The sequence below is a fragment of the Fukomys damarensis genome, unplaced genomic scaffold, assembly GCF_012274545.1.
Source record: "Fukomys damarensis isolate Sample0158 unplaced genomic scaffold, DMR_v1.0_HiC HiC_scaffold_14, whole genome shotgun sequence".
In the NCBI taxonomy this organism is placed as follows: Eukaryota; Metazoa; Chordata; class Mammalia; order Rodentia; family Bathyergidae; genus Fukomys; species Fukomys damarensis.
In genome coordinates, this window is record NW_022900926.1 from 40,737,687 (window position 1) to 40,759,171 (window position 21,485).

At 33.5% G+C, this 21,485-nt stretch overlaps 1 protein-coding gene across 2 annotated transcripts in view; it reads left to right on the top strand.

Moving 5' to 3' along the window:
* Positions 1 to 21,485, top strand: part of Prkn (parkin RBR E3 ubiquitin protein ligase) — a 1,339,037-nt gene that overhangs the window by 42,754 nt on the left and 1,274,798 nt on the right. The gene's annotated exons all lie outside the window — the stretch shown is intronic.

The window sequence follows — 21,485 nt, forward strand, 5'->3', positions numbered from 1 at the left end:
TCAAGTTTCCTGGTGGGAGAATTCAATTTAAATCTCAAAGGTGGAAGATACTGAAGAGAGTCAGACTGACTGCAACAGAGATAATGGACCTTTTACAGTGTTCTCACTCTGTCAGTATAATATAGTCTACATAGTCAAAATAAGACATCCTATTAATTTAAAATTGATTGAAATATTTTCGTACAGTGATGAGAAAAAAATCAAGAAAATTAAATATATATTCTAATTGGAAATGTGTTAAATGTAATAGGATACCAGCTGCATAAATATTTTTGTAGTTAAAACTTCCATTAATAGTGGCTTGGTGAATTTTATTCTTTTTGCTTTATACTATTGTACTTTCTCATATAAAAATTTATTTCTTGCTCTTAAATATTTATCTATCTAAGTGATTTTGATAATACTTGAAGTACCAGTGTTTTCAAGTAAGTTTATTCCTTTCTTGACTTTTTTCCTTAAAACATTGAAAAGAAAAATATTAAAAATATTTCCAGTATTGTTTTGTTTCCTTTGTTTCTACTTCTCAAAGGCAAGACAAAGATAAATTTGTTTAATCTCTGTGAAAGCTGCATTTTAGTGGGATTATCTTGATGGGATTATTTTGTTTTAGGGAAGATGCTAATTTATTCAATTTTATAAACCTTAAAGAGACATGATTTTTGTATGAACTTATATCTGAAATACCATCCACAAGAGACTAGCCAAATACCTAATGATTTGTAGGTAACCTGCTAATGATCCATGAGTCAGTCATTTGTATGGCATACTCTACCCTTAGATAGGCTAGGCTTCCTTAATTAGAGAGACTTGTAACTTTTGAATTATCCTCTAAAAGCTGGTGTTAATCATAGCAGCTTTTTCACTAGAATTTTTTTAATGATAATATGCTTTCTGTGTCATACTTGATATGACTGTTGAAAACTTAAGCCATAGTGTGACTGAGTTTAATGTTAATTAATTTAAATTAAATAGCCACTTATAGCTGTTGGCTACTGCTTTGTGCATCACAGCTCTGGACTAAGAAAGGCTCCTCTCCTTCACTGTTGGATAGCAAAACATATCAAGATTAAAATAATCAGTTTTGCATTTTAAAATGATGCATTCTCACTAAATACAAAAAGATACAAGAAAACAAAAAAGAAATAAAAATCTTGTCATTCTATTGCCCCCCCCAAACTCTACCATTCATTTTTAAAAATAATACTGGTTTTCCTTTTTACTTAGAATCTATGAGTCATTTTAATACATAATTACCTTTCTGTAGCTCTGTGTCTGAAATTTTTATTTAATTTTATGTGGTTATTATCCTCTGTTTGCAAATGTGATTTAATATCTGCATAATAATCCACTAAGTGACTGGAATCTACCACGTTTTTAATCAGGTTCTTATAGTTGGATAGGTGAAATGTTTTTGTTGCTGTTTTATACAGCATTGATTTGGCCACCTCTGTGGCTGGTAGATTCAGAGAGGGAATTTATAGCATCAAAGATAAGAACATTTTAAGGCTAAAGAATATATTTTCTAAAATTCTGTTAGACAAAATATTCATTTCATTACACCTCTTCAGCTTTCCCACTCTTGGTTCAAAATGCCCAAAATCCACATTTTAAATGAAGAGACTTTAACTTTGGCCTACAATTTTAAGCCATGGTTGGCTGGCTGCAAAGCAGTAATGTCATAGTTCAGGGGCATGGTGGAATAAAGGCATTCTTGGTAGCTAGAATGCTGTGCTGGGGATCAGTCCTAGAGAAGAGGGAGTCAGATAGAGACCTCAAGGAGGGTCAAGTCCCCATGATCTACCCAGACATACCTAGAAGATTGCTTCTCTAATTGCTTTGGAAGCTCTGAAGTTGATCAAGATGACAATCCAGTTTAATTGTTATAACACCCAGCACAAACAGTGGACATCCAACATAACCTTAAATTTTCTTTAATTTCTGTGATTTTATTTTGTGATAAAATTTCCCCTAGTTAATGCCAATTTTGGTAAGTTAGAAATTTTATAAGTGAATCTGTTCTTGGGAAGTTTCTATATTTTTTTGCTAATATATTACTTTTTCTTCCACATTTATATTTTTTTCATGAAGAAAAGGACACAAAAAGTCCATGTGCTATTTTGTGCTGTTAAGCAAAGCGAAATCTTCTTGGCTATTTTTAAAGGTGTTAAAAGATACTTGTAAAATTGAGAGGCCAAATGAGAGATTTTCCATATTTTGTCTACGTTCTGAAATAACTCTTTGTGTCCTTTGTCTTTGTCTCTTATGTTTTTAAATATATCTACTTGGAAGTGAAATTTGAATCTAAATGTGCTTTAGTTATCAATCTTTATCACCTTGTGATATCACCTTGCCATGAAAATGATAAAGACAATTCAGAAAATAGGTACATTAAATATCTATTGTTGTGCACTGTTAAAAATTTTGTTGCTTGTAGTGGTCAAAAAATGATCCACTGAAGATTGGTATAAACAAAGCCCATAAGTGATAATTTGAATTTATGAGAATAGGAGTTATTACTGTATAAAAGTGTTCAATGTTTATAGTGAACTTCATTACTAAATCTATATTTTATTTTTAAAACATTGACTTACAAGCCTTAATGATCTTTTACATTAAGTGAGTTTATTGAAATTAGCACTTTACTGAAATACCTTTGAACTAGAACCAATCTGGTGTCTGTAAAAGACAATCTACTTACAGTACTATCATCAATTTATCTGGACAGCTCTGAAGAGTTATAATTGTATTTGCTAGCTAGCTTTGGATTCACATGTCAGTTGCTACCACAACATATATATGTATATGTATGTGTACTTAATACTATTTGAGAAATAAAAGGCTAGTTTAAATCATTTAATACTTTTGAGGAGGCTTTGTTTTAAAAGAAAATTGAATCAGGAACAAACAACCCTACATGACAGTGATATTTTAATGTTAACAATGAAAGGGAAATATACTCAAGTGACAAACAAAGAAATTAAAATAGGGGAAAAATGAAAATGTGAGTTTTGAAACTGCTGAGCCTAAGTTCCTAACCCATAGCTCTGAACTTGGGCATATTCCTCCTCAGAATTTTTACTTTTTAAAACTTCATGAGTAACAGGCAAAGTAGAGAGTGTAACTAGGAATTTAACTCTCACAACATGTGAGAGGAGATTAGGGTGTGGTGAAGACAGGTTGGGGAAATACATGTAACCTATTAATTACAAAATCTCAGGATACATGTGCAGAAGAGTTACCAATGCCCTGCACGTGGAAAAAAATTTGATAGTACAGCCTAGACCTGACATCAGCCTGAGAAGTGCGAGACAGAAAAAGGATAGTTGTTATTGAGCTGTCTGCTATTGTGTCCCTTCCTTGTAGCCTGATGTCTCCTGTAGAGCATACTTATTTTCCTACTTTTTATTTTCCTCTCCAGAACATGTTTCTTAAACTATTTCTAAAAGGAGACTCCAGCATCCCAAAACTTGGTAATGCATAGGTTTTACTTGTTGATTTTGATATTTACTCTTTTGAAAAATAGATTGTGAGACCCAAAAAACACCAGGCGATATTAATCTAATCTGTTTGTCGGGATACTACAACTTCATTAATAGATACTTATCTTTGTCAGATAAGATACTTTAAAAAAGTGTTCATTTCCAAAATCATAAATTTAAATATAAAACTTTTAGATGAGAACAGAGACAATTTTACTTTTCAATTAGCAGATGTTTCTGAGGTACAGCAGCAAAATTATACTCCATTGAAGAAAATAATAATAATCTAGACTACTCTATCATTAAGAATTTCTGTTCCTGAAAATACTATTACGAGAATGAAAACATAAGGCAAGACTAGGAGAAACATACTTACAAAACACTTCTGAGAAAAGGAGTTTTAGTTAGAATATGTAAAGAACTCTCAAAACTCAATAAATAATAAAACATAAGGAAATAATTTGAAGAAACACTTTACAAAAGATGTACAGATAGTAATTACATAAAAATATACTCAATGCTAGTCCTTAGAAAATGCAAATGGAAGCCACAATAAACTGCTATTATACTCTATTAAAGTGACTAAAATTTAAAATACTAATCAAATGTTGGGGAGGATATAGGACAACTGAAAATTGCACACATTACAGGTGGGGATAGCAAATGGAAAAAATAGTTTGTCAGTTTCTTATGGAGTGAAATGAACGACTCTCATGTGACTTAGCTGTTCTGCTTCTAGACACTCACCCAAGAGAATTGAAAGCACAAAGACTCACACAAATATCTACAACCACCTTCTAGTTAAGTGCCAACAGCCGGTGAACAATTAAAGCAATTGATAAGTATCCATTCAGTAAAATGCACGGAAATGAGTGAACTATCTATACGTGCAATGGCATGAATGATTTCCAAAATCTTTAAATGGAAAGAAACTAGACAAAAAGTGTATAACCTGTGTGATTATATTTATATAGATTCCAACAAATTCAAATTGATCTTTAGAAGTATAGGTTGAGAGTAGGAGGACGTCTGTGAAAGACAGGAGAAAAATTACCAAGGGGAAGCAGAAAGCTTCTGGAAATGATGCACATGTGTTTATTAGCTTAATTTGGGAAATAGTTTCAAAGGTGCATAAATGTCCAGACTTGTCAAGTGCTACATGTTAAATACGTGCAGCTTATTCTATATCATTTATACCTCAATGATGTTTTTAAAAATTTAGTCCTTTAGATCTGCTTAACTAGGTAGGACCTTTTTCAAGATAAACTAGCCAAGCTAACCAACACCTCCAGAGGTAATGCAAATACAAACGTGAGTTGGCTTTACCATTGAATTTCACATTCACAACTGACAGATTGGATCTCCTGTATAATCAGTCACATGCATCTGAGTATATTACCTCTAACAGGTAGGATTCCAGACCAGAATGATTAAGAGAACAAAATCAGAAATTCAGAAATGAACGGTGGCTGGCAAATATTTACTGTCTTTCCTCTGATACACAAAGATATCAAAATCCACCAAATTCACCATTTCAAAAATGTTGACTTTGCAAGACAAGGATGCCCACTACAACCACTCCTCTTCAATATAATTCTGGAAATATTAGCCATATCAATTAGACAAGAGAACTGAATTAAAGCAATAAAGATAGGAAAGGAAGAAGTTAAACTGTTATTATTTACTGATGCTATGACACTCTACATTGAAGACCCAAAAAATTCCACCAAAAGACTCTAGACTTAATTGACACTTTTAGCAGAGTACCTGGATACAAGGTCAACACTCAAAAATCAATTGTCTTCTTGTACATAAATAACAGACTCACTGAGAGAGAAATTAGTGAAAATGAATTTTTGGATCATTTTTCTAGTTCTGTAAAATATAGTGTTGGAATTTCAATTAGCATTGCAAATGCTATACAAATTCAGTGCAATGCCAATTGAAATTCCAACACTATATTTTACAGAACTAGAAAAATGATCCAAAAATTCATTTGGAACCAGAAGAGACCTAGAATAGCAAAAGCCATTCTAGGCAGCAGAGACATGGCAGCAGGTGTAACAATTCCCACTTTGAAACTATACTACAAAGCCACTGTGATAAAAACAGCATGGTACTGGCAAAGAAACAGACCTGAGGATCAGTGGAACAGACTGGAAGCCACAAAAACAACTCCAGATGTACTCACCTACCTCATCTTTGACAAAGGAGCCAACCATCCTCACTGGAGGCAAGATAGTCTCTTTAAGAAATGGTGTTGGAAAAACTGGTTTTCAACCTGCCAAAGATTGAAACTAGACCCTTATCTTTCACCATGCACTAATCTAAAATCCAAGAGGATTAAAGATCTAAATATTAAAACAGAAACACTAAACTTGATGGAAGTAAGTTAGGCAGAACTCTTGGAGACACTGGCATAAGAAAAGACTTTATGAACAAATCCTCAGTAGCACAGGAACTAGCAGGAAGAATCAACAACTGGGATCTCATCTCATTAAAAAGCTTCTGCATTAAAATAAGAAACCATCAACAGAACTAAAAAACAACCTACAATGTGGAAAAAGAATTTTACCAGCTGCTCCTCAGACAAAGGACTATTATCTAGAATATATAACTAACTCAAAACAATTAGCCCCCCCAAATATAAAGACCCAAGTAAAAAATGGACATCTGAAAAGAACAGACATTTCTCAGATAAAGAAGTAAAAGCAGCAAGAAAATATATGAAAAAATGTTCCACATCTCTGGTCATTTGAGAGATGCAGATGAAAGCAACACTCAGATTCCACTTCACCCCAGAAAGAATGGCTGCTATAAAGAAATCAAAACAATAACAAATGTTGGTGGGGTTGTGGGAAGAAAGGATCCCTTCTCCATTGTTGGTGAGAGTGCAGACTAGTGCTACCACTATGGAAATCAATATGGAGATACCTCAAAGAGCTGGGACTAAAAGTTCCATTTGACATAGCTATCCCTCTGCTGGGTATCTTTCCAAAAGAATTAAAAGAATCATATCACAGTGATATATGTGCACTTATGTTTATAGTGGCACAATTTGTAATAGCTAAAACTTGGAAATAGCCCATTTGCCCATCAGTCCAAGACTGGATAATGAAGATGCGATTTTTCTATAAAATGGAGTACTACTCAGCCATAAAGAATGAGAAATTCGATTCATTCAAATGAAAATGGATACATATTGAGGATATACTCCTAAGTGAAATGAATAAGTCACCCATGTGTAAATACCAAATAGTTTCTCTGGTACGAAAAACTATAATAGTACAAAAGATCCTAATGATATAATTGACAACGTGAAATAGGAAGAAAAGGGCTAAAGGTGTAGGGAAATTGGGAAGGGTAGGCGAAAGGTAATGACGGAAAAGAAAAAAATAGAAGATGAAAAAATGGAAATAATGTGTTTGTAAGTGGGGAGGCGAGGAGGGGATGGGGGGGCAGGGACAAGGGGAAAAAATGAGAACCAAGACCTGTCATGTAAAGGTACAAGATCCCAATAATGAATGTAACTGTACTGTATACCTAAAATGTACCCATAAACTCAATGAAAAAAAATGTTGTCTTTGATGAAAGTCTCAGGTGCAGAGATCCTTTGTTTTCTCATTGGTTTTTATTCTCCACATTGCTTTTCAGTGTGAAGACAGTGATTCACAAGCTGGAAAGCCACTGTAAGAAAGTACCTGGAAGTGAACTTTTGTAGATATTTTGACATGGTTTCATTCCAAAAGTACAAAGAGAGATCTTCCATCTCTATTTCAGCTGTTACTGTCCTTGAACTGCCCTTTCCCCACTGCCCTTTCCTTTAAACTCTTATCACTCGGCCTGATTTTTTTCAGTGAGGCTGCTCGCCTTGATGTCCCCTCATGTGGTTGCTTTATCTGTCACGTGTTCTGATCAGATTGTAAGGTTGTGGGATCTTTGGTGGAGCTTTAACCAATGATTTCATATGTGTCTCAGTAAACATTCAATGTATGAAATAAATACAACCTGGAAGAACTAAGTGGTATAGTCAAAACTATATTGTAATAGTATTTGTCATATGTGTAGCTCTTAATATGTTGTCTGAGTACCACACAGTTAACACTGCGCATGGATTGGTGGTATTATTTTCATAATCACGGGTCAATACTACCATAAGAGATCTATTCTATATAGGTGAGGAAAATGAAGCCCTAGTAAGTCACTGATTTCCCCAGGTTCCTACATATCTAATAATTGGTGAAGTCAGTCTTATCCAATATTTTTTTCTAGCATTTTCTGCAGTGTCAGTTGATTCATAGGAAATTCTTTACAGTATGTATGCTATATGTTAGGTGTGCTTGAGAAAGTAACACATACCTTCCTGAAGATCCAGTTGTCATTAAGTTTTTACTTTAGTTGAAGCTCATGATACTTATCTATCTCACTTTTCTTTGTCTTCCTCTTTTCACCATGAAGGCACTCCTTCATAATAGTGGAAGATTCTATCATTCAACTGCCCATCACCTATCTGATTTGATTCTGAGGTACCTCTTTTGGTAACTTTGGAGCCTGCATTATTGACCTGCCAAAATCCTGGCCGGGCATTTGTGCTGCTTCAGTCTGATTTATTATGCCATTTCTCCGAACTGACAGTTCAGAAGTCAACTTGGCAAGCTCACTTTCTGACAGAATTTTGTTTTTTTACCTCTGCTATTTATTAATTGCTAGTTAGTTGGATATCAAAACTCATGAAGACATCTGTTAAGAGATGTCCCTATAATCATCACAGTTAAATAACCCTTCCTGACACTTTCCTTTCTAAAGGGATCATTTCATCATTGGCAGTAGTTTTATCTTTGATCCCTGTAGCATTAATGAATCTTTTTTTTTTTGGTGCCGGGTATTGAATTTGGGTCCTTGTGATTGTGAGGCAGGTGGTAGAACCACTGAGCTAAATCCCTGGGCCCACCTTAAACATTCATAAGAATTCAGTTTTCTTATTTCTGTAGCTTTATTATAACTAAAACTCTTTTATTTCTGTTGCTAAAATCTTCCTTTTTATGTATGAGAAGCTCAGTCATCCTCCATCATCCCCAAACCACCTTAGAAGAAATACCTTTTTTCATTACATTGTATTTTAAAGTTATCTTTGTCTTCATTAATTTTAAATTTCAGAATTTTTTCTTGATATACCATAATACATATATTTATGTCTATGCCTGAATATTCTAGTGCAGTAGTTTTTCCATATATGAGTAGTACTGCATTATTGTGCTTTTATACTGTTAATATGTATTCAGTCAGTGTCTCCAGGGTCTTTTAAAAAGTTATTCTCAGATCTTATTTCAGATTGCTTTAAAATAGTTTTATTAAGTATCCCAAAATTATACTGAAGCGTTTTTTTCTTCGAATTATGTTAAATCTGTAGACCAATGAGAGAATTGATCACCTTAAACATGTTTTCTTTCCCTCCAGACACATGGCATCTCTGTGAATTTAGGGTATTTATATTGGTTATGTACCATGTAATTCTCTTCAGGTAGTTCTTGCTTAGTGATTATTTTAGATAATTTGTATTTTTATTGATATATACAGGCATTATTTTGGTATCTTTCTGACTTTAAAAGATCTCACCTACTTTAGGAGCTCAGCTATCATGTACAGTGTTTCCAAACTGCCTTGAACTCAGTGAAATTGAAAACTCTTGCTGTGCCACAAAAATTTTATCTCCTCTGTTATTTTCATTTTTATTTAACACTGTCTAGCCACATGAGGTCGTAACTCATGGCATTATTTTTAACTTTGTTTGCTAATCCTTTTATTGTGCCTCTGCAGTATTTCTATCAGTTTCCTTCTTTCTAACATCATTTTCTTGTCTTGTTTCCAGTCTGTATTGTTTACCTGGATTACTAATATTTTAGTCTTTAGTCCCGCTCGTTACCCTCTGAGCTCAACCTGTCTTCTGTAGTAAGTCGTATCTAAAATATTGATGTCAGTGTGAGCCCAGCCAGCATTTACTTTGCTTATCTGATAAAGTCCAATAACATAGATTGCATAATGGAGCCTTCAATTTTGTCTCAAACAGTATGTCACCATTCTTATACTCCCTTGGCACAGTTTCTTTCTTTATGTTGTGTAGTCTACATGTAATGCCTTTCCAATACTACATTCCAGTATTACCTTGGTGAACTCTGACTTGTCTTTTATGTTCCATTTACTGGATCACTTTTAATGTGATATCTTATTGTTCTGCATCAGTGACCCTCAATAATTCACTATTTCCTTCTCTAACTTCAAGGAACACTCTGTACATCTCTATTATGGTACATGTCACCTAAATCACTCTTGCATGTGTGGTTAGATTTCTTCCTATTCCTTGTGAGGCTTTTGAAAGGGGTCTCGAGCCCCCTTTGGGTGCCCCTTACCCAATTATGCCACCCACGCACTGAGAGGTCCGGCAGGAGATCTTTATTGTAGGGAGGTGAGCAGGAGGCGGAGGGCAGAGAGCGAGAGCGAGAGCGAGGAGGAGAGGAAGTACTGGGATATTTATAGGACAGGCAACGGAAGATCCTTCCTTGGGAGAAGCGGTCTTTGTTATCCTATCGCAAGCCAGGTTGTCTTTTGAATTTCGCGCTTTACAATTTCGGCGGGATAAAGGACTCAGAGTCAGGAAAGAACCCGGAAGTAAGATATAAAATGGCTGGGGGGATTATATTTTAACATGTGCGATCTCCTAACAGCTTTGATTAACCAAATTCAAATTATGAAATGAATATAGCCTCAAAGAATTGCATATATTGAAAACTTTTGCATATAGTCAAAACTCTATGTCTATTATTTGGTGTATAGTGAGCTCATAATGTGTCCCAACCCTATGCAATTAGCACTGTTCATAGACTGACTAATTTTAATCTCAGAACCCTATAGAAAATGCGATCACAAGAGTTCCATACTGGTGAGGAAATTGAGACCATTGATTTCCCCAGAGTCTTAGAGTTCTAACTACTATTAGACTTAGTCTTTGAGTTCTGCTAGCTGGACTGTAGTCAACACTATTTTCATTCCATTAAATGCAGTACTTGCTGAGTGTTGGCTTGATGCCAAGCATTGCTGTGGACGCACCGTGGCTTACCAGGTATACCTGGTCCTGCTTCTATGTCACTTCACATGAGCTGAGGCTAGTCATCACTGTTCATTATTTACAGGTTAATTCATAAATATTCTGGGAACTCTTCTACAAAAATTAGGAAAATAGAAGTAAGTGAATGAGCTTCGACAACATTTGATGTGTGCAATGACTCATGATAACAAAATGTAAATGTATTTGTAACTTACTAATTGAATGTCTTGCCTTTCACTATTAAAACTGTTTCCATTGTTTACTCTTTCCAACAATATTCCACTGAATATTCCTGTTTCTGTGTCCATTCCTATGATTTTTCCTTTAAAATAAATTCTTCGAAGTAGATTGGGTTACCTAGACATAATAATTTTCCTACATTGTTTGATATGCATTAACAATTATTGTAAAATATATCTCCATTATAGATTGTTTTTAAATCAGAAAGAGGCCTGTTAGAAATATCAGAGTAGACCCCTCTGGTGAATAAGCTTTCATGAGATTGTTTGGTATGTATATAATACATACATATATATATATACAATATATATATGTATGTATTATATATATTATGCTTTCTTAATCCTAAAATTACTTATTCCAAATATATGTATATATATATATATGTATATTTCCCCTAAACTATATAATCAATACACAAAATAAAGAGAAAATAATTTTACTTTTCTGCAAAGATTGAAAACTTTCTAAAATCTGATGAGGAAATTTGTTCTAAACTTAATGTGGAATCAGATTTAGTGAATAACTTTAGATTATTCAAATTTTTATATAAAATAGAATATATCAAATTGATGTATGTTAAGTTGAATAATTTAAACCAGATTTATCAAAATTCCCAAATAAAGTGCTTAACTCCACATTTGGTAGGATCTCTACCACATCAAGTTCAAATCCTTCTGCTTGATACCTTGGCTTCTAACATCTAACCTTACCTTACTCCTTCATTTTACTCATGGGCTCCCACTGACAGCTAGGTCTGTCCATTTCTGACTCTCTACCTGCCCTTCACTGTGTCTGCACTCCTGTTGCTACCTCTATGGACTGTGTTCGTTTTTCTCTGTCATCTGCCTCCTCTGCTTTCTGGATACTGTTCCCCTCCATTGCCTCATCAATTTTCATTTGTTCTTCAATCATACAATGAAACATTTGACTGTTTTCAATTTTTTTAGTTACTTAAAAAATATACACACATACATACGTAAATATATATATATATATAAAGTATACATTTATATAATATATATATAATATACATAAAATATGTATATATCTAAAATATATATAATGTATATAAAATATGTATATACACACACATATACACACCTCCTACCAGGAATAAGTACACAGCAGTTATTTAATTAATATTGTTAGTATGACTGACTAATAATTTCTCCTGTGACTTGAAATTTTTAATTACTGCCTCAAGTTTCAGGGTGCTTGATTTTTCCCTTAAGGAATGACAGTCCAGAGGGATCCTGGTTTAATATATGTTCTCATCTAAACAACACTGGCTGTTCTTTAGTATGCCTGTGAGTAATTTCTCATCAATAATCAATAAAGAAAAAGAATATAAAAATGGATTTTAGTCCTGTTTCTTCCATTAAATAGTTTTCTGGTGTTATATACAAGATCTGATTTCCTTCATATATAAGTAGATAGTATTATGCTTTCTTTTTTTTTTTCAGCTTTAATTGAGTTTATTGGTACATTTTAGGGATACAGTACAGTTACATTCATTGTTGGGATCTTGCACCTCTACATGACAAGTCTTGATTCTCATTTTTTCCCCTTACCTCTGCCCTCCCTTCACCTCCTCCTCCCCTCCCCATCTACAAATACTTTATTTTCATCTTTTCATTCTTTCTTAATCCTAAAATTACTTATTCCAAAATACCATTATATATGAATTCCAGGATGTATGTAGTGTTTTTATAATTATGTTACATAGTATCTACCAAGCTAAGCACAATCAAAATGTAACTTTAATTTTTATGACTGAGTTTGCTTATAGATTAATATTTGCATTAGTTAGCATAAAAATTCTGTACTTAGATATTTTAGCTGTTAAATATTATGGTTAAGCTAATTGCTTTAGAGATATGCTAATTTTCTTAAATTCTATAGGAGAAAATGTAAATAGAACATATGTTGTATCCTATTTCCCCTTCTTAACTTTAATAATCTTGAAGAATAAATGTTCTCATTTCCATTCCATAAAGCCCATGTGGGGCAAGGAACCCAGGTGGATGTAAAGACTTGTTTGTAATGCAGTTCCCAGTATTCTGCCTGGCTAGGGTATAAAAGCTTGACCTCTTTGTGTGGCTTTGCTGAAATATTTGTCCCCTATGAAAGCCAATACAATCAGCAGTGCCAGCATAGATAAAGAGCTGCATAAGGTTGTATTTTAGTTGCAAGACTTTTTTGTGACCATGTTTTACAGGCAGACTGGAGGTGACAGTATTATTTACTTTTGTAGCTTGGGGTCCAAAGAGAGAATAAATTGCTATTGATTTTTGAGACATTCCAGTGAAGGGTCTGAATGCCTTTAGAAGAGCTGGGTGGCAGGATAGCCAGTGATGGCAGAGACTGCCTTTTAAAATGAAAATTCATTTTCTTTCTATTGTCATAAAGATTTTTTTTTTCATTCTTAGAGCAGTTACAAGATGTGGCTGCAGGGCTGGTGCTATTATAAATGTTTTCTGTCCCTCTGAAAGAATAGAATTCAGCACCTTTCACAGCAGTTTGAAATTGATAAATGGAGTTCTGTGTGTTTACTTGCATACATGTAATCACCTGAACTCAAAATTGATCTTTAATTCTGTTAGTATACAAGCCACTTTACCAAGGACATTTTTAGGTTTCTAAAATGTTTAAGGGAAGAACTTTGGTTTATCTCCTTTTGTTTTAACTTGTAAATATGCTTTTAAAGTGATGTATTTGCTTTCTCTGGTGACTTCGTTTGCTGTTCAGATGTAATATATGAGTGGGCCTTTTTTTTTTTGAGACAGGGTCTCACTATGTAGTTGAGTCTGACCTGGAACTCACTATGTAGCCCAGGCTGGTCTCCAGCTCCCAGTGATCCTCCTGCCTCAGCCTCCCTAGAGCTGGTATTATAGGCATATGCCACCATGCCCGGCTTGGCCCTTTTCTAATGTAGAAAATATTGGAGATATTCCAAGTAAACCCATGCCCAGTACCACCCCCCCACCCCCCCATCACCTAATACAAGGTTGTTGCTTCCTGTAATATGAAAAATCTTTGTGTGCTTCCTGAGAGGCAATACTAAACTAACCACTAAAATTTAGTTGATGCTATTAACTGTCAATTATTACTTTTAAATCGATAATACACTACTAACAATAATTTAGAATGACTCATGTTTTCAAGTATTTGTTTTGGGAGGTGAGAATTATTGGCATCCAGAAATACACTGATATTCATAAAAGTGGGAAATAAGTGTAATGGTCATCATGGCATAGTCTAGGAAGGGAGTTGCAAATGAGGGTAATGTCTCTGAATTAGAAAATGATTTTTTTAAAGAACGCAAAAGGTTGCATAATAATAAAAAGTTAAATCTGAATTTCATAATACAAAATTTTAGATCATTATCCAGATCCCTAAATGAGCAGTCCTCATAAAAACTTAGTATATTTTCACAGGGACATTTCTGACCTAAGAAGATACAACTTTTAATGTTTTTGACTCTATTATATCTAAATAATCATTTTATATTTCCATACTATTCTTGATATGAATACATCAAAATGTATACAAGATATGATCAAAATATACAGTGAATGTTTAAATTTTAAAAACTTATTACAGTTGAAAATACATTGTTATTAATCTCCCTCAAAATATATCCCCTTGTTTCAAACACACATCATTTCTTGCCACTTTCTGAAGCAGTTCTGGAAGTTCTCTTTCATGCATGTTCTTACAAGTTTTGATTAAAAATACAGTGAATATCTAGTGACTTTATATGCCTGATTATGTTCTACATGCTTTTTGTGTATCATTTAATATTGATAACAGCTAGAGGTAGGTTCTAATACTATTCTCATAATAAGATGCAGAAACTGAGGCACAGACAGTTGAATCTGCTCAACTGATATCCTAGCAAGCCCCAGCATTCTTGTTCTTTACCACTACTTACTTATATATGCTGTGCTTCTCTTTGAGATGCTGAAGATTGTTTTAATAAAGTGTGTAATGAAGGAAAGAGATCCAAACCACAATACAATCTACTAGGAGTCAGTGAACTAGGAGTCTTAGTGCTTGTTAAAAGTATGTAAAACAACATTTTAAAGCAATATCTAAAGTGCTCTTATTTTGGCAAGGCCCTGTGTACATGTAGCATTTTCTAGATGGCATTAACTAAACAGAGATATAGGGCAGATAGTATGTCTGAAACTAATAGAGAAATTCCCAGTCTTTTCTGTTGAGTTCTTTATTAGGTTAAGTAAAATATTTCCTTCATGTGCTCGTCTTCACTCAAGCTGATCAGGTTCATTCAATTTTTCTTTAGAGAAGAATACAACTCTTGTGGCATTGGTCTTTTTCCTTATACATTTTTCTCTTCTGTGAAATGGGATAGTAGTGACCTCTTCACAGGGTTCTTGTGAACATTGAAAGAATTAACACATGAAGTGTTTTGAGTGATTCTTGATACATAAATGGCTTTTTACTAAGTAATAGCCAGTAAGGAATACAGGACCACCAGCTGGCAGGTTATACATGACTGATGGGTTATAGAGTGGAGGCACTTTGGAAACAGCCAAGCTTCTGGGTCTTCAGTATACAAGTTGCTTCTCACTCTCATATCACAAGAGCTCTGGTCCCTCTACTTCTTACTTGTCACCCTAAGTGACCTCTCTATCTTTCTTCCCACAGCTCTTATCTTTTGAACAGAAAATCTCTGCAACTCTGCATCAGGATTTCTCCTCCCATTTAACTGCTCTCTGTGCCTTTAATTCTACTTCAAAACAGTTAATGAAAGACTAGAGAACATATCAAGTATATAAAGATGCATAGAGTGCAACTTTAGCCTGAATTCTGACAAAATCATTTCACAAATGAACACATTATGTTTATTAAATATTAATTTTCAGGACACAAAACACTTCTGAGTGTTAGGGAGCAGAGCTTATAGTCCTGTTGACTATTTCTACGAAAGAAGCCATTATGTTAGGAGTTAACTGCCCAGACTAGATCAGTTTAAAGCCTATGATAATATGTCTTTGCTCTTGTCAAATTTCCTATTATTACTTATCTTTATTTTTCTTCTTCAAACTGATTTTATTCTCTTCAGCTTCCCATTATGTTTAGGCATTGGAATTTTTACAGAAACAACATGGGGGTAATTGTTCCCTAACTCCTGTTTATATTTCTTACTTGCATGTTTTTCAGTACTCAGAATTCTTAGAATCATAATTCATCTCTTCTTCATTTTGAAAGATAAAAACCATGCCAGGCATGGTGGCGCACGCCTATAATCACAGCACTCGGGAGGCTGAGGCAGAAGCATCGCTGTGAGTTCGAGACCAACCTGGGTTACCTAGTCAGTTCTAGGTCAGTCTCAACTACATAGTGAGACCCTGTCTCAAAAAACAAAAAACAAAAAACGAAAGATAAAAATCATGAGTCTGCAAACCAGAAATACAGTTATACATGGACTCAATGCAATAGAAGATTAAATGGACCTTTATAAATTATTTACAAGTCCGTATTTTGGGGTTGACCATTTTTAAGATCAGTGAACAGATGCAGATTACAAGCATTCATCCCATCTATCTACTTTAGCTCAGTGGTGCTGAAACCTGCAGCACAAGGTTCCAAGTTCAATCCCCGGTACCAAAACAAAACAAAACAAACAAACAAAAAAAAAACCCCAAAAAACAAATTTTGTTGAATGTCTACTAGATACTGAATCTTGAGAACTACTACTAGTGATACAGGATGAAGAGGAGTTTTTGCCTCCAAGATAGTACCACTCATGTGGGAAGGCAAATAGCTGAATAGAATGCAAAGTAAACATTTACTGAGAAGTTTTTATAGACAGCTATAGAATTATAGAGAAGGAAACACTTATTTAGCAGAGTCATGGAAGACTTCATAAAAATAGTGTGTGAGTTTGATTTTTAAAAGACAAGTTCAATTCATATTTTCTAGGTGGAAAGAGCAGAATAAAGGTAGAGGGGACAGAGGTAAGTTACCAGGAGTGTATTGGTGAAATGGTGTGATAATTGGCAGAAGTACAGAGTGTAATGGAAAGGTAAGCAATAGCCCTTTTACATGCCTTAGGAAGGTGCTAGACTCAGTCATTTGGCAAGAACCAGATAATTGTGGTTTAAGTAAGAAGTGAAATACTTAAGCTTTTTTTCTAAATTGTAAAGGCTGGATTATATAATGTAAGACTTTAAAAAATAATGTGTTTTTATAATAAAATGATTATAATTTGAACTTTTATTTATTTTTGAAGGAAACAGTATTTTGTTATGGGAGAAATTTGTGTTTTTTGACTATTTGAATAGAACAGGAAAAAAATGAATGAAATGTCTAGTATAGGAAGGTTACCATAAGGTACATTATATTTTGTATACCACGAATAAATTTAACAGAATTTTTAATATTGTTTGTTGTTTCATAATGATATAACTGATTAATTTTGTATAGAAAAAATGTTTCATTTGCAGATAAAATGCATGCTGTCGAAGCTGAGGCAATGTATTTAGGTATTCTCAACTTATCTGACAAAGCTTTTATAGTTCTATTGTTTTATGAAAGTATATTACTTTTCATTTTCCATGATGAAAGTATAATAATATGTTTTATAAAATGTACTTCTGAGAAATATATAATAGAATAGAGTGTGGTTTCATTTCTTTTTTTGAGGTAGGATAATTTCATTTTTGGCACCAATGGGTTAGTTATTAATGGTATGCAAGCCACTTTTATGTTAAAATAAAATTACTTTGAAAAATATGCTTTAATTGAAATCCTATTTAATGGTAAAATTATGTTATTGATTGTGATCAAAATGCACAAAACAGTGATGAATTCATCAATTCCTGTTTCAGTGCTGTTATAAATCTTGTAGTAGGAGCTAGAGAATGTTTATAAGATGAATTTTTCAAATTATGGTAGCACATTACTTATGTGCAACCTTTTTAATCTGTATACTATGTAGGAATGGAAATAGCTTTTAAGAAGCAACACAAAAAAGTAGCTTACAGTGTTATTATCTATGTCACACATCAAACTGTAAAGAAGCTTTTCCAATATAAGATTTAAAAGTGTAAAGCTAAAAGTTGGCTGAACTATAAATTTGAGTTAAAGGAAATGTATATATAATTGTGTATAATTATTTACTGTAGAGAGGAATAGTATTTTCAGTTGTAGAGTAGCAGCCCCTTGAATTCATATTACTTAACTTCCTACTATATTATTAGTGTGAAAGATTGCATGACCACCTCACAAAAAGGTGTACTTCTAAAACCCTACAGTAATATTACCTATGAAAATTTAAGAATTTTCAGTGTTCTCCAACTTGATTCTTTTGTGTGTTCATAGAATGTGATTTCTTTTCAGCAACAGAAAAGTAGTAAGGTTTCTTCGCTTTAAATATTATGAAAAATTTTAAAAGTATGTATCCACTTAAAATTGTTCTTAAATATCCTTAAAATACAATTTGTTTTGAGTTATACCTACAACCCAAGTGATTCATATGATATAGCTGTTGTAAGTACCTAATTGTCACTGAGAATGGGATGGGTAGATGATTTAAATTCAAATCCCAATTTTTATATATATATGTAAGGCTATATGTGTCATATGTTACCATGGCTGTGAATTCTATGTATAATGTTCATTTTGTCTTAGAGTAAATATGATCTTATTGTTATCTGGCTCTTCACAAGCTTTTTAAGTATATATTGCATAAGGAGCTAGAAAGGAAGTCAAATACTTATAATTTTCACTCACCTAAAACTGATTTTAGATCGGTAGAATACAATGAAAGCTTTTTAAAATAAACCATAGAACCAAAGCAATGCAGTCATCTTACGTGCAAATTGCAGCAGGATTTAAGAATCCTGTACTATATGAAACTAGAGGGGTTTGATTTTGCCACAATATTTGGCAATAGATTTCATTCCTTGTTGCAAATGATTTCAATCTCAGATTTGTTTTCATGATTTTATATATCATTTTATGAATTCTACAATACTTGCATTATTTTTTCCTATAATCCTGTGAGGTAGAATACAAATATTTTAGATTTTGAGTTGCAGAAACCAAAGTCCATATGATAATGTTTCTGAATAATTTGGTATTTGCTTGGGACCCAAAACTCTTGTGTTCTTATTACATCCCAACTCCAGACAATTCTGAAATGGAAGCAGTGGGACACCATAATGAGCAGTAGTCAGATCTGCCTGCAATATGAAGATTATCCCACTCAATTTTGTTGTGGGTTTCTTTTAGACAGATTTATCACAGGTATTTTCTTTCAGACATTTTAATTTTATGAGTTTAACTTGTGTAATTATCATGAAACTATGCCAAAAACAAGGCTTAGAAAAAATACAATCCAAATAACTTTAATTTTTTCATATTTTAATTGTCTTAAAATAAATCATGATTGTACCTTGTATACAGTTGTCCCTCACATCATGGTATTTATTTTGATATCACTAATCATATGCTATGCTTGGCATACTAACTGAGCCAGAGCTTCTCACTCTCATGGTCTAATCACTTTGATGCATATTTGATAATCTGTGGCAGTATCAGCTGTTGGGCCTTCTATTAGCAAGATTAATCAGATCCTTTTAGAAACTGTTCTTTAATTTTTTTTTTGCTAGGTTTAGATAAAGATCAATGGTAGAGCACTTGCCTAGCATGTGCAAGGCCTTAGGAACATTCCCCAGTATCCCCTCCACACACAAGATAGGAAGAAAGACAGACAGGCAGACAGACAGACAGACAGACAGACAAACCATTTTTTTAGCATGCAGAGGAGAGAAAAGAGTCTGCCCAAAGATTTGTGGTGGGAAGATACATGGAGGTTGTGTGCCTGGGACCAAGGAGTATAACTGGTGTACTCAGGAGAGAGGGATAGAGTATGGCTGAGGCTGGAACATGGTATTCGTAGGTTGTTTTAAGGATAAACCTGCTAAGACAAAAAGTGGAATGTAAGGTGGTTGCAGGGTTTGGTTGGAATAGTGGTGGCCAGTATGTTATCTGTGATTTTCAAAACTAATATTCTTGTTTCAGTGAAGAGCAATGGTTAGAGAGGACAGGAAAGGATGATTAAAGGCAATTGCTGATTTAAATTCATGTCCTGCTGGTGAAGGAGTTAATGGATCCATTTGATGTTTGGAAGGGCATTCAGTCATTGGATTGAATGTGGAACACATGAGAAAGAGAGGGTGAAGGATGATATTCAGCTTTTAGTTTGAATATTGCCCAAGATGATGAGCCCATTTATTAGGATCAATATTTCTGGGAAGAAGATTAGGATACACCTCATAAAATGTCAAAACTTCCATCTTGCCTGTCAATTCCATTCAGTTGCTAGTGGCTTCTGAAGACTGTAGTTTGAGAAAGATTTTGAAGTTCATTACAGAATCTTTCATGATCACCTACTAAATTGAAAAGTAATGAGTGTTTCTGTGCTTCTATATATCATGAATTAGTTCTTGCTCTTAAGGGAACTTATTTAGCTCAAAAATTTCTACTGAGGTGACTCTATATAAAAGTGATTGCCAAGTATGTACTGAGTGGTGTTCTAGTATACATTCTACTTTGTACCATTTAACTTTATAACCAGATTAGAATTTAGAAAAATATAGGCTTATAGTGGATGCTGTTCTGTTCAAGAAGATTTATATAATGTGAGACTAATAGGCCTTAGTTCCTGGTATATAAGGATCCCAAGGAGAATATATGTCATGCCACTAATATTCTAAATTACTATTAATGAATAATTAAAAGTCAGTTTACATTTCATTCAGCATTTTTGGATGTATGTGAAGTTGTAATTATTAGTCTGCAGCTCATAGTCTGTATAAGTGGATTGTTTCAGAAGCTTGCAGTAGAAAATGCCATGTGGGATTACAGTTAGTGATGAACCAAGTCTGCCTCTCATTTTCTGTATATCTGTCTCACAGAACTGAAGACCTTCCACGTAATTGAATATTTTCTTTCTATGGTTGAATTCCAAAGAGGTTTTTATAATTCTTTTTTTCTATTATAACTATTAAATTTAAATAATCTTACCATACTATAACTTAATTGAAAATTTATTTAAAGATGTATATATGAATATTTATAAGAGCTAATGAAAAAAGATATTTTCTTTACTTGCTAATTACTATTAATTTATATTTATTCTCGGTATAAATTTAAAAGTAAAGATGATATGGCTATTTCTATGAGACTATACAATTACTATACTAGGCTGCCTGGTAATGTTTCTTGAGGCAACAATATCTCTTGTTTACTTCTTAAATGTTGGAATGCAAGTACTAAACAACAGACTGCCAAGGAAATTCTTAAATACTCGTAGTGCCCCTGTGTTTATCTCCTTTGACAGAAGAAATAGCAGAGTACAACCACAGTTTTATTAATAAAAATATAATCAAATACCTAAGAACTAATAAGTATGTTTTTATAATAACCTTTACTGTTAATATATTAATTATTTATTATTTGTGAAACAAATAAAAAACAGCCCTCAAATTTATACCTCTTACATATCAGTAACATTTTTCATTGTTTAAATTTACATTGGTTTAAGAATTGAGGAATTGAGTAGGCTATCATATTAGGATTTACTGTGAAAGACTAAAAATTTCTTTTGGTATGGAAAGATTTTGCAT